The 13,011-nt window shown below is 63.3% G+C and overlaps 4 non-coding genes across 4 annotated transcripts; all 4 read right to left on the reverse strand.

Annotated features, from left to right (window-relative positions):
- Nucleotides 1–1,940: 1,940 nt before the first annotated feature.
- On the reverse strand, nucleotides 1,941–2,059 carry LOC142865243 (5S ribosomal RNA). The gene has a single exon (XR_012915546.1). It is a non-coding gene; the product is annotated as a 5S ribosomal RNA (ribosomal RNA).
- Nucleotides 2,060–5,592: 3,533 nt separating this feature from the next.
- Nucleotides 5,593–5,711, reverse strand: LOC142865244 (5S ribosomal RNA). Its single transcript, XR_012915547.1, has one exon. It is a non-coding gene; the product is annotated as a 5S ribosomal RNA (ribosomal RNA).
- A 3,528-nt stretch (nucleotides 5,712–9,239) lies between these two features.
- LOC142865245 (5S ribosomal RNA) lies at nucleotides 9,240–9,358 on the reverse strand. The gene has a single exon (XR_012915548.1). It is a non-coding gene; the product is annotated as a 5S ribosomal RNA (ribosomal RNA).
- A 3,534-nt stretch (nucleotides 9,359–12,892) lies between these two features.
- On the reverse strand, nucleotides 12,893–13,011 carry LOC142865246 (5S ribosomal RNA). Its single transcript, XR_012915549.1, has one exon. It is a non-coding gene; the product is annotated as a 5S ribosomal RNA (ribosomal RNA).

Genomic DNA, 13,011 nt, shown 5'->3' on the forward strand with positions numbered 1-13,011 from the left:
CAGGGGAAGCATTGGCAAGCACAGGGCCAGTCCTCCAAAGGCCCAGGTGCAGGGAGCCCAGGCCAAGCAGCCTGTGGAAGAAGCCACCCCGGGAACACGACTGCAGGCCACGGCCCTTCCCACCTCCTCCTCCTCCTCCTCCTGCTCCTCCACCCCCCCGACCTCCCACCCCCCACCCCACCCCCCGACATGGCGCAGGGCTCAGAGACACCTCAGACACTTGCTACCCAAAGTGCAAAGGGCATCAGTTGCTCCTCCAAACCCCCCCCCCTGCCCAGCAGACCGCGTTGTCCAGCCAGCCCCCGGGCCTCCCTGGGGTGCCCAGCACAAAAGTGCAGACAACCACCGGACCCTCAATCTCAGTTTTCGGATGTTTTTGCCACTCTAAGGACCCGCAGGCCAGCTGGGCCTTCTGGCAGGACAGAGAGCCCCGGAATCCGACGTGGAGAGCTGGGTGTACGTCCCCACGAGGAGGCGGTCCCCACCTCCGCGGCTCTCCCCTTGCGGGGGGGAAAAGCAGCCACGGGGCCTCAGAGAAGACACCAGGCTGGGCGCCCGCCCCACAGTGGGGGCACGTCCCCCGCAGGCCACTTAGCGACGGCCGCCGGCCGGCGGACGGTTGGGTGGCGCGAGACGCTGCGGCCGCCCTGCTACCGGGTTCCTGGGAGGGCGTCCTGGAACCAGCGTCCACACCAAGCCCTTGGAAGGCCCAGGCGACGGAGGAGCCCCGTCAGGCAGGGGCCGAGGACGGTGACGGCCCGGGCGGGGAGGAGCGTGTCAGGCAGGGGCAGAGGACGGTGACAGGTGACAGGCCGGGCGGGAAGGAGTCAGTCAGGCAGGGGCCGAGGAGGAGACGGGCTGGGTAAGGGTTAGGGTTAGAGTCAGGGCACAAGTCACAATCGCAAAGACCTGGAAGCGACCCGAGTGCCCATCGACCCACGAGTGCGTAAATGAAATGTGGCGCGTGGACACCACGGAGTGCTATTCAGCTAGGAGGAGCAGCGGTGAGAGGGCACCTCTCGTGGTTCTCCTGGCCAGAGCTGGAACCCGTTCCAGTAAGCCAGGTAGCCCAAGAATGGACACACGAGCACCACGTGCTCGCGCTCACCAGCAAATGGGTACGAACCCATGGACACCTAAGTGGACACAGAGGAATCACCTTCATCGGGTGGGTGTCGGGCGGGTGGGGGGAGGGGATGGGCATACACCTCCATTAGGAATGGGGTGGGTGCGCACCGACTGGGGGATGGGCGCACTTGAGGCTCTGACCGGAGGGGGGAGGCTGGGAGAGGGCAACGTACCCGACCTTAACATTGGTACCCCCACAATACGCTGGAACAACATCAGAGGTAAATGAATAAGAACACAGGGGGGAGGGGGGCACGGGCAACACATGTCACCTTAATACTTGGACTCCCATCATCTGCTTGAAAAGAGAGAGAAAAGAAAATGCAATCATAGAGATAAGAGACACTTTTTAAACATAATGAATCCGAAGAGAAAAGTAAAAGGAGGCCTGTGGAGCAGGTCTGGGTGTGACTCCGGATCCCCCAACATCAGGTGCCACCACCAAAGATTCCTACGTGTAGCCCATAGAACCCCAAAAGCAACGGGACGAGTTCTGGTCACATACTCCCTCAAAATGACATCCTGGCCTTCTTCTGGAACTCCCTCCCCTCTCAGACTCTCAAGGTTTCCTCCAGCGTGTCGGTTCCCACAGAGCAGACCTTTGGTCTGAGACCTGACAGTCCAGAAGCCACGCATGCTGCCGCGTGACGGCGGTGTCGCGGCTTGGGACAAGAGGAGGCCCCACGGTGCGGGCTGGGGCGCCAGGCACCGCGGCGGGCGCTGAGGGTGGGGGTGACCCCCACCCCGGGCCGCCGACTCGCTCCCAGAAAGGGGACAGAACAAGAGGCAAAACAAAAAAAAAAAAAAGAAGAAGCCTACGGCACCCGGTATTCCCAGGCGGTCTCCCATCCAAGTACTAACCAGGCCCGACCCTGCTTAGCTTCCGAGACCAGACGAGATCGGGCGCGTTCAGGGTGGTGTGGCCCTAGACGGCGGAGGGCGCCCCTGCCCCGCTCAAGAAGCCGAGCCTCTCTGCGCTTCCCCGCCGCCTCCTCCCCCCGCCCCAGGCCCCGCGCCGGCGCTGACCCGCACCGGGCCGGGCCTGTTGAGTTCACCGGCCGGGTCCGGCGGGCTCCGAGGGACGGGGGTGACAGGCGGGGCGGGGCGGGGCGGGGCGGGCAGGGAGCGGCGGGCCGGGGTGGGGGGCTGTCTCTCTCTACACACACACACACACACACACACACACTCACACTCACACTCACACTCACTCACTCACACTCACACAAGATGCGCCTCCACGGCTGGACTCGCCAAGGTGGAGACCTTCCAGCCCCCTTCCTCTCCTCGCCTGGCCCACCCCCAGCTCGTGGCCGCCGCCGCCGCCGCCGATTGCGCACGCGCGGGTCGCCCGCCCTTTGACCCCAGGCAGGGGCCGCCCTCCCCGACAACCCCTTTCAGCTGCGCCCCCCACCCTGTGGGTGGGCTGCCGCCTATTCCCCCGGGCCCGGGCTGGGGCACAGCGCATGGGGGAGGGGAGCGAGTGTATGGGGCGTCTCTCTCTCTCTCTAGGGATGTGTCCCATGGGTGGGGTGGCGTGGTTTGTGGGGCGCTGAAGAAATCAGTCCCCTCCATCTCCTACCTCTGGAAAACGCCCAAGCCCTTGGAGAACTGCCGGCAACGCGACCGTGGGGGCCGGGACCCTCCTCTGTGTCCTCCTGTGGCCCAGTCCAAGGGGCCTGGGCCTGGCCGGGGCTGCATTGGACCCCGACCACCCTGGCGTGTGGACTCGCTAAAAATCGGCGATTAGATATTGGATTCCAGCTTCATTGAGGTCATTTCACTAATGAGTGCACCGGAAAGAGTTTCCTAATCCATCTGTGAGGGTGGCAACTGAAAGAGAATTTTAAAGCTGACAGAATAGGCGAGGAAAGGCATAGGAGATTTCCACACCCAGTAAGGAAGCCTTTCCCGAAATGGAAGAAAGAAACGAGCAAACAGAGACACCGGTAGCCCGCCAGGATCAGAGTCTGCCCCCGAGAGAAAGTACCCTGACCAGGTTCACCCGTGGGTGGGTGGCGAGCTAGCGGCATTCAGAAGAGCGAGGCCCGCAGTCTGTGCAGAAGACACCTGCACTCGGGTGTGTGTGGCGGCACGATTCACAAGCAGCTCCAGATGTTAAGCCAAGGAGAAGCCAGGGAGTTCCCAACGCCCCAGGTGTCCTCAGCCCACGACTGGCTGCTGGGGGAATGCGAAGCCCGGCTCCTTGTCTCAGAGCCCTTGTCTCAGAGCGGGACAACCAGGAGGTGTGACGTACACCCCGGGGTTCCCAGGAGGATCAGGCTGAAGCTGGGACTTGGCCTGAAAGTGTCCCCTCGCATGGCCACCCCCTTCCCCTTCCTGCTCCTCTACTCCTGGTGCCCCTCCATCCAGGGGCCAGACCTTAAAGAGTCACCCGCAAGAGAATCCTGGTCCCAAAGGAGCCTTCTGGGGGACCCGTGCTGAGAGAGGTTGTGGGCATGGCCCGCTGGGGCTCTGCCCGACCCAGGGCTGAGAGATGCAACCTCCCAGCTCTGGGTCCCTGCAGGGGAAGCATTGGCAAGCACAGGGCCAGTCCTCCAAAGGCCCAGGTGCAGGGAGCCCAGGCCAAGCAGCCTGTGGAAGAAGCCACCCCGGGAACACGACTGCAGGCCACGGCCCTTCCCACCTCCTCCTCCTCCTCCTCCTGCTCCTCCACCCCCCCCCGACCTCCCACCCCCCCACCCCACCCCCCGACATGGCGCAGGGCTCAGAGACACCTCAGACACTTGCTACCCAAAGTGCAAAGGGCATCAGTTGCTCCTCCAAACCCCCCCCCCTGCCCAGCAGACCGCGTTGTCCAGCCAGCCCCCGGGCCTCCCTGGGGTGCCCAGCACAAAAGTGCAGACAACCACCGGACCCTCAATCTCAGTTTTCGGATGTTTTTGCCACTCTAAGGACCCGCAGGCCAGCTGGGCCTTCTGGCAGGACAGAGAGCCCCGGAATCCGACGTGGAGAGCTGGGTGTACGTCCCCACGAGGAGGCGGTCCCCACCTCCGCGGCTCTCCCCTTGCGGGGGGGAAAAGCAGCCACGGGGCCTCAGAGAAGACACCAGGCTGGGCGCCCGCCCCACAGTGGGGGCACGTCCCCCACAGGCCACTTAGCGCCGGCCGCCGGCCGGCGGACGGTTGGGTGGCGCGAGACGCTGCGGCCGCCCTGCTACCGGGTTCCTGGGAGGGCGTCCTGGAACCAGCGTCCACACCAAGCCCTTGGAAGGCCCAGGCGACGGAGGAGCCCCGTCAGGCAGGGGCCGAGGACGGTGACGGCCCGGGCGGGGAGGAGCGTGTCAGGCAGGGGCAGAGGACGGTGACAGGTGACAGGCCGGGCGGGAAGGAGTCAGTCAGGCAGGGGCCGAGGAGGAGACGGGCTGGGTAAGGGTTAGGGTTAGAGTCAGGGCACAAGTCACAATCGCAAAGACCTGGAAGCGACCCGAGTGCCCATCGACCCACGAGTGCGTAAATGAAATGTGGCGCGTGGACACCACGGAGTGCTATTCAGCTAGGAGGAGCAGCGGTGAGAGGGCACCTCTCGTGGTTCTCCTGGCCAGAGCTGGAACCCGTTCCAGTAAGCCAGGTAGCCCAAGAATGGACACACGAGCACCACGTGCTCGCGCTCACCAGCAAATGGGTACGAACCGATGGACACCTAAGTGGACACAGAGGAATCACCTTCATCGGGTGGGTGTCGGGCGGGTGGGGGGAGGGGATGGGCATACACCTCCATTAGGAATGGGGTGGGTGCGCACCGACTGGGGGATGGGCGCACTTGAGGCTCTGACCGGAGGGGGGAGGCTGGGAGAGGGCAACGTACCCGACCTTAACATTGGTACCCCCACAATACGCTGGAACAACATCAGAGGTAAATGAATAAGAACACAGGGGGGAGGGGGGCACGGGCAACACATGTCACCTTAATACTTGGACTCCCATCATCTGCTTGAAAAGAGAGAGAAAAGAAAATGCAATCATAGAGATAAGAGACACTTTTTAAACATAATGAATCCGAAGAGAAAAGTAAAAGGAGGCCTGTGGAGCAGGTCTGGGTGTGACTCCGGATCCCCCAACATCAGGTGCCACCACCAAAGATTCCTACGTGTAGCCCATAGAACCCCAAAAGCAACGGGACGAGTTCTGGTCACATACTCCCTCAAAATGACATCCTGGCCTTCTTCTGGAACTCCCTCCCCTCTCAGACTCTCAAGGTTTCCTCCAGCGTGTCGGTTCCCACAGAGCAGACCTTTGGTCTGAGACCTGACAGTCCAGAAGCCACGCATGCTGCCGCGTGACGGCGGTGTCGCGGCTTGGGACAAGAGGAGGCCCCACGGTGCGGGCTGGGGCGCCAGGCACCGCGGCGGGCGCTGAGGGTGGGGGTGACCCCCACCCCGGGCCGCCGACTCGCTCCCAGAAAGGGGACAGAACAAGAGGCAAAACAAAAAAAAAAAAAAGAAGAAGCCTACGGCACCCGGTATTCCCAGGCGGTCTCCCATCCAAGTACTAACCAGGCCCGACCCTGCTTAGCTTCCGAGACCAGACGAGATCGGGCGCGTTCAGGGTGGTGTGGCCCTAGACGGCGGAGGGCGCCCCTGCCCCGCTCAAGAAGCCGAGCCTCTCTGCGCTTCCCCGCCGCCTCCTCCCCCCGCCCCAGGCCCCGCGCCGGCGCTGACCCGCACCGGGCCTGTTGAGTTCACCGGCCGGGTCCGGCGGGCTCCGAGGGACGGGGGTGACAGGCGGGGCGGGGCGGGGCGGGGCGGGCAGGGAGCGGCGGGCCGGGGTGGGGGGCTGTCTCTCTCTACACACACACACACACACACACACACACTCACACTCACACTCACACTCACTCACTCACACTCACACAAGATGCGCCTCCACGGCTGGACTCGCCAAGGTGGAGACCTTCCAGCCCCCTTCCTCTCCTCGCCTGGCCCACCCCCAGCTCGTGGCCGCCGCCGCCGCCGCCGATTGCGCACGCGCGGGTCGCCCGCCCTTTGACCCCAGGCAGGGGCCGCCCTCCCCGACAACCCCTTTCAGCTGCGCCCCCCACCCTGTGGGTGGGCTGCCGCCTATTCCCCCGGGCCCGGGCTGGGGCACAGCGCATGGGGGAGGGGAGCGAGTGTATGGGGCGTCTCTCTCTCTCTCTAGGGATGTGTCCCATGGGTGGGGTGGCGTGGTTTGTGGGGCGCTGAAGAAATCAGTCCCCTCCATCTCCTACCTCTGGAAAACGCCCAAGCCCTTGGAGAACTGCCGGCAACGCGACCGTGGGGCCCGGGACCCTCCTCTGTGTCCTCCTGTGGCCCAGTCCAAGGGGCCTGGGCCTGGCCGGGGCTGCATTGGACCCCGACCACCCTGGCGTGTGGACTCGCTAAAAATCGGCGATTAGATATTGGATTCCAGCTTCATTGAGGTCATTTCACTAATGAGTGCACCGGAAAGAGTTTCCTAATCCATCTGTGAGGGTGGCAACTGAAAGAGAATTTTAAAGCTGACAGAATAGGCGAGGAAAGGCATAGGAGATTTCCACACCCAGTAAGGAAGCCTTTCCCGAAATGGAAGAAAGAAACGAGCAAACAGAGACACCGGTAGCCCGCCAGGATCAGAGTCTGCCCCCGAGAGAAAGTACCCTGACCAGGTTCACCCGTGGGTGGGTGGCGAGCTAGCGGCATTCAGAAGAGCGAGGCCCGCAGTCTGTGCAGAAGACACCTGCACTCGGGTGTGTGTGGCGGCACGATTCACAAGCAGCTCCAGATGTTAAGCCAAGGAGAAGCCAGGGAGTTCCCAACGCCCCAGGTGTCCTCAGCCCACGACTGGCTGCTGGGGGAATGCGAAGCCCGGCTCCTTGTCTCAGAGCCCTTGTCTCAGAGCGGGACAACCAGGAGGTGTGACGTACACCCCGGGGTTCCCAGGAGGATCAGGCTGAAGCTGGGACTTGGCCTGAAAGTGTCCCCTCGCATGGCCACCCCCTTCCCCTTCCTGCTCCTCTACTCCTGGTGCCCCTCCATCCAGGGGCCAGACCTTAAAGAGTCACCCGCAAGAGAATCCTGGTCCCAAAGGAGCCTTCTGGGGGACCCGTGCTGAGAGAGGTTGTGGGCATGGCCCGCTGGGGCTCTGCCCGACCCAGGGCTGAGAGATGCAACCTCCCAGCTCTGGGTCCCTGCAGGGGAAGCATTGGCAAGCACAGGGCCAGTCCTCCAAAGGCCCAGGTGCAGGGAGCCCAGGCCAAGCAGCCTGTGGAAGAAGCCACCCCGGGAACACGACTGCAGGCCACGGCCCTTCCCACCTCCTCCTCCTCCTCCTCCTGCTCCTCCACCCCCCCCCGACCTCCCACCCCCCCACCCCACCCCCCGACATGGCGCAGGGCTCAGAGACACCTCAGACACTTGCTACCCAAAGTGCAAAGGGCATCAGTTGCTCCTCCAAACCCCCCCCCCTGCCCAGCAGACCGCGTTGTCCAGCCAGCCCCCGGGCCTCCCTGGGGTGCCCAGCACAAAAGTGCAGACAACCACCGGACCCTCAATCTCAGTTTTCGGATGTTTTTGCCACTCTAAGGACCCGCAGGCCAGCTGGGCCTTCTGGCAGGACAGAGAGCCCCGGAATCCGACGTGGAGAGCTGGGTGTACGTCCCCACGAGGAGGCGGTCCCCACCTCCGCGGCTCTCCCCTTGCGGGGGGGAAAAGCAGCCACGGGGCCTCAGAGAAGACACCAGGCTGGGCGCCCGCCCCACAGTGGGGGCACGTCCCCCGCAGGCCACTTAGCGCCGGCCGCCGGCCGGCGGACGGTTGGGTGGCGCGAGACGCTGCGGCCGCCCTGCTACCGGGTTCCTGGGAGGGCGTCCTGGAACCAGCGTCCACACCAAGCCCTTGGAAGGCCCAGGCGACGGAGGAGCCCCGTCAGGCAGGGGCCGAGGACGGTGACGGCCCGGGCGGGGAGGAGCGTGTCAGGCAGGGGCAGAGGACGGTGACAGGTGACAGGCCGGGCGGGAAGGAGTCAGTCAGGCAGGGGCCGAGGAGGAGACGGGCTGGGTAAGGGTTAGGGTTAGAGTCAGGGCACAAGTCACAATCGCAAAGACCTGGAAGCGACCCGAGTGCCCATCGACCCACGAGTGCGTAAATGAAATGTGGCGCGTGGACACCACGGAGTGCTATTCAGCTAGGAGGAGCAGCGGTGAGAGGGCACCTCTCGTGGTTCTCCTGGCCAGAGCTGGAACCCGTTCCAGTAAGCCAGGTAGCCCAAGAATGGACACACGAGCACCACGTGCTCGCGCTCACCAGCAAATGGGTACGAACCGATGGACACCTAAGTGGACACAGAGGAATCACCTTCATCGGGTGGGTGTCGGGCGGGTGGGGGGAGGGGATGGGCATACACCTCCATTAGGAATGGGGTGGGTGCGCACCGACTGGGGGATGGGCGCACTTGAGGCTCTGACCGGAGGGGGGAGGCTGGGAGAGGGCAACGTACCCGACCTTAACATTGGTACCCCCACAATACGCTGGAACAACATCAGAGGTAAATGAATAAGAACACAGGGGGGAGGGGGGCACGGGCAACACATGTCACCTTAATACTTGGACTCCCATCATCTGCTTGAAAAGAGAGAGAAAAGAAAATGCAATCATAGAGATAAGAGACACTTTTTAAACATAATGAATCCGAAGAGAAAAGTAAAAGGAGGCCTGTGGAGCAGGTCTGGGTGTGACTCCGGATCCCCCAACATCAGGTGCCACCACCAAAGATTCCTACGTGTAGCCCATAGAACCCCAAAAGCAACGGGACGAGTTCTGGTCACATACTCCCTCAAAATGACATCCTGGCCTTCTTCTGGAACTCCCTCCCCTCTCAGACTCTCAAGGTTTCCTCCAGCGTGTCGGTTCCCACAGAGCAGACCTTTGGTCTGAGACCTGACAGTCCAGAAGCCACGCATGCTGCCGCGTGACGGCGGTGTCGCGGCTTGGGACAAGAGGAGGCCCCACGGTGCGGGCTGGGGCGCCAGGCACCGCGGCGGGCGCTGAGGGTGGGGGTGACCCCCACCCCGGGCCGCCGACTCGCTCCCAGAAAGGGGACAGAACAAGAGGCAAAACAAAAAAAAAAAAAAGAAGAAGCCTACGGCACCCGGTATTCCCAGGCGGTCTCCCATCCAAGTACTAACCAGGCCCGACCCTGCTTAGCTTCCGAGACCAGACGAGATCGGGCGCGTTCAGGGTGGTGTGGCCCTAGACGGCGGAGGGCGCCCCTGCCCCGCTCAAGAAGCCGAGCCTCTCTGCGCTTCCCCGCCGCCTCCTCCCCCCGCCCCAGGCCCCGCGCCGGCGCTGACCCGCACCGGGCCGGGCCTGTTGAGTTCACCGGCCGGGTCCGGCGGGCTCCGAGGGACGGGGGTGACAGGCGGGGCGGGGCGGGGCGGGGCGGGCAGGGAGCGGCGGGCCGGGGTGGGGGGCTGTCTCTCTCTACACACACACACACACACACACACACACTCACACTCACACTCACACTCACTCACTCACACTCACACAAGATGCGCCTCCACGGCTGGACTCGCCAAGGTGGAGACCTTCCAGCCCCCTTCCTCTCCTCGCCTGGCCCACCCCCAGATCGTGGCCGCCGCCGCCGCCGCCGATTGCGCACGCGCGGGTCGCCCGCCCTTTGACCCCAGGCAGGGGCCGCCCTCCACGACAACCCCTTTCAGCTGCGCCCCCCACCCTGTGGGTGGGCTGCCGCCTATTCCCCCGGGCCCGGGCTGGGGCACAGCGCATGGGGGAGGGGAGCGAGTGTATGGGGCGTCTCTCTCTCTCTCTAGGGATGTGTCCCATGGGTGGGGTGGCGTGGTTTGTGGGGCGCTGAAGAAATCAGTCCCCTCCATCTCCTACCTCTGGAAAACGCCCAAGCCCTTGGAGAACTGCCGGCAACGCGACCGTGGGGGCCGGGACCCTCCTCTGTGTCCTCCTGTGGCCCAGTCCAAGGGGCCTGGGCCTGGCCGGGGCTGCATTGGACCCCGACCACCCTGGCGTGTGGACTCGCTAAAAATCGGCGATTAGATATTGGATTCCAGCTTCATTGAGGTCATTTCACTAATGAGTGCACCGGAAAGAGTTTCCTAATCCATCTGTGAGGGTGGCAACTGAAAGAGAATTTTAAAGCTGACAGAATAGGCGAGGAAAGGCATAGGAGATTTCCACACCCAGTAAGGAAGCCTTTCCCGAAATGGAAGAAAGAAACGAGCAAACAGAGACACCGGTAGCCCGCCAGGATCAGAGTCTGCCCCCGAGAGAAAGTACCCTGACCAGGTTCACCCGTGGGTGCGTGGCGAGCTAGCGGCATTCAGAAGAGCGAGGCCCGCAGTCTGTGCAGAAGACACCTGCACTCGGGTGTGTGTGGCGGCACGATTCACAAGCAGCTCCAGATGTTAAGCCAAGGAGAAGCCAGGGAGTTCCCAACGCCCCAGGTGTCCTCAGCCCACGACTGGCTGCTGGGGGAATGCGAAGCCCGGCTCCTTGTCTCAGAGCCCTTGTCTCAGAGCGGGACAACCAGGAGGTGTGACGTACACCCCGGGGTTCCCAGGAGGATCAGGCTGAAGCTGGGACTTGGCCTGAAAGTGTCCCCTCGCATGGCCACCCCCTTCCCCTTCCTGCTCCTCTACTCCTGGTGCCCCTCCATCCAGGGGCCAGACCTTAAAGAGTCACCCGCAAGAGAATCCTGGTCCCAAAGGAGCCTTCTGGGGGACCCGTGCTGAGAGAGGTTGTGGGCATGGCCCGCTGGGGCTCTGCCCGACCCAGGGCTGAGAGATGCAACCTCCCAGCTCTGGGTCCCTGCAGGGGAAGCATTGGCAAGCACAGGGCCAGTCCTCCAAAGGCCCAGGTGCAGGGAGCCCAGGCCAAGCAGCCTGTGGAAGAAGCCACCCCGGGAACACGACTGCAGGCCACGGCCCTTCCCACCTCCTCCTCCTCCTCCTCCTGCTCCTCCACACCCCCCCCGACCTCCCACCCCCCACCCCACCCCCCGACATGGCGCAGGGCTCAGAGACACCTCAGACACTTGCTACCCAAAGTGCAAAGGGCATCAGTTGCTCCTCCAAACCCCCCCCCCCCGCCCAGCAGACCGCGTTGTCCAGCCAGCCCCCGGGCCTCCCTGGGGTGCCCAGCACAAAAGTGCAGACAACCACCGGACCCTCAATCTCAGTTTTCGGATGTTTTTGCCACTCTAAGGACCCGCAGGCCAGCTGGGCCTTCTGGCAGGACAGAGAGCCCCGGAATCCGACGTGGAGAGCTGGGTGTACGTCCCCACGAGGAGGCGGTCCCCACCTCCGCGGCTCTCCCCTTGCGGGGGGGAAAAGCAGCCACGGGGCCTCAGAGAAGACACCAGGCTGGGCGCCCGCCCCACAGTGGGGGCACGTCCCCCGCAGGCCACTTAGCGCCGGCCGCCGGCCGGCGGACGGTTGGGTGGCGCGAGACGCTGCGGCCGCCCTGCTACCGGGTTCCTGGGAGGGCGTCCTGGAACCAGCGTCCACACCAAGCCCTTGGAAGGCCCAGGCGACGGAGGAGCCCCGTCAGGCAGGGGCCGAGGACGGTGACGGCCCGGGCGGGGAGGAGCGTGTCAGGCAGGGGCAGAGGACGGTGACAGGTGACAGGCCGGGCGGGAAGGAGTCAGTCAGGCAGGGGCCGAGGAGGAGACGGGCTGGGTAAGGGTTAGGGTTAGAGTCAGGGCACAAGTCACAATCGCAAAGACCTGGAAGCGACCCGAGTGCCCATCGACCCACGAGTGCGTAAATGAAATGTGGCGCGTGGACACCACGGAGTGCTATTCAGCTAGGAGGAGCAGCGGTGAGAGGGCACCTCTCGTGGTTCTCCTGGCCAGAGCTGGAACCCGTTCCAGTAAGCCAGGTAGCCCAAGAATGGACACACGAGCACCACGTGCTCGCGCTCACCAGCAAATGGGTACGAACCGATGGACACCTAAGTGGACACAGAGGAATCACCTTCATCGGGTGGGTGTCGGGCGGGTGGGGGGAGGGGATGGGCATACACCTCCATTAGGAATGGGGTGGGTGCGCACCGACTGGGGGATGGGCGCACTTGAGGCTCTGACCGGAGGGGGGAGGCTGGGAGAGGGCAACGTACCCGACCTTAACATTGGTACCCCCACAATACGCTGGAACAACATCAGAGGTAAATGAATAAGAACACAGGGGGGAGGGGGGCACGGGCAACACATGTCACCTTAATACTTGGACTCCCATCATCTGCTTGAAAAGAGAGAGAAAAGAAAATGCAATCATAGAGATAAGAGACACTTTTTAAAAATAATGAATCCGAAGAGAAAAGTAAAAGGAGGCCTGTGGAGCAGGTCTGGGTGTGACTCCGGATCCCCCAACATCAGGTGCCACCACCAAAGATTCCTACGTGTAGCCCATAGAACCCCAAAAGCAACGGGACGAGTTCTGGTCACATACTCCCTCAAAATGACATCCTGGCCTTCTTCTGGAACTCCCTCCCCTCTCAGACTCTCAAGGTTTCCTCCAGCGTGTCGGTTCCCACAGAGCAGACCTTTGGTCTGAGACCTGACAGTCCAGAAGCCACGCATGCTGCCGCGTGACGGCGGTGTCGCGGCTTGGGACAAGAGGAGGCCCCACGGTGCGGGCTGGGGCGCCAGGCACCGCGGCGGGCGCTGAGGGTGGGGGTGACCCCCACCCCGGGCCGCCGACTCGCTCCCAGAAAGGGGACAGAACAAGAGGCAAAACAAAAAAAAAAAAAAGAAGAAGCCTACGGCACCCGGTATTCCCAGGCGGTCTCCCATCCAAGTACTAACCAGGCCCGACCCTGCTTAGCTTCCGAGACCAGACGAGATCGGGCGCGTTCAGGGTGGTGTGGCCCTAGAC

The sequence above is a fragment of the Microcebus murinus genome, chromosome 28 (genome assembly GCF_040939455.1).
Source record: "Microcebus murinus isolate Inina chromosome 28, M.murinus_Inina_mat1.0, whole genome shotgun sequence".
NCBI classification, from domain to species: Eukaryota; Metazoa; Chordata; class Mammalia; order Primates; family Cheirogaleidae; genus Microcebus; species Microcebus murinus.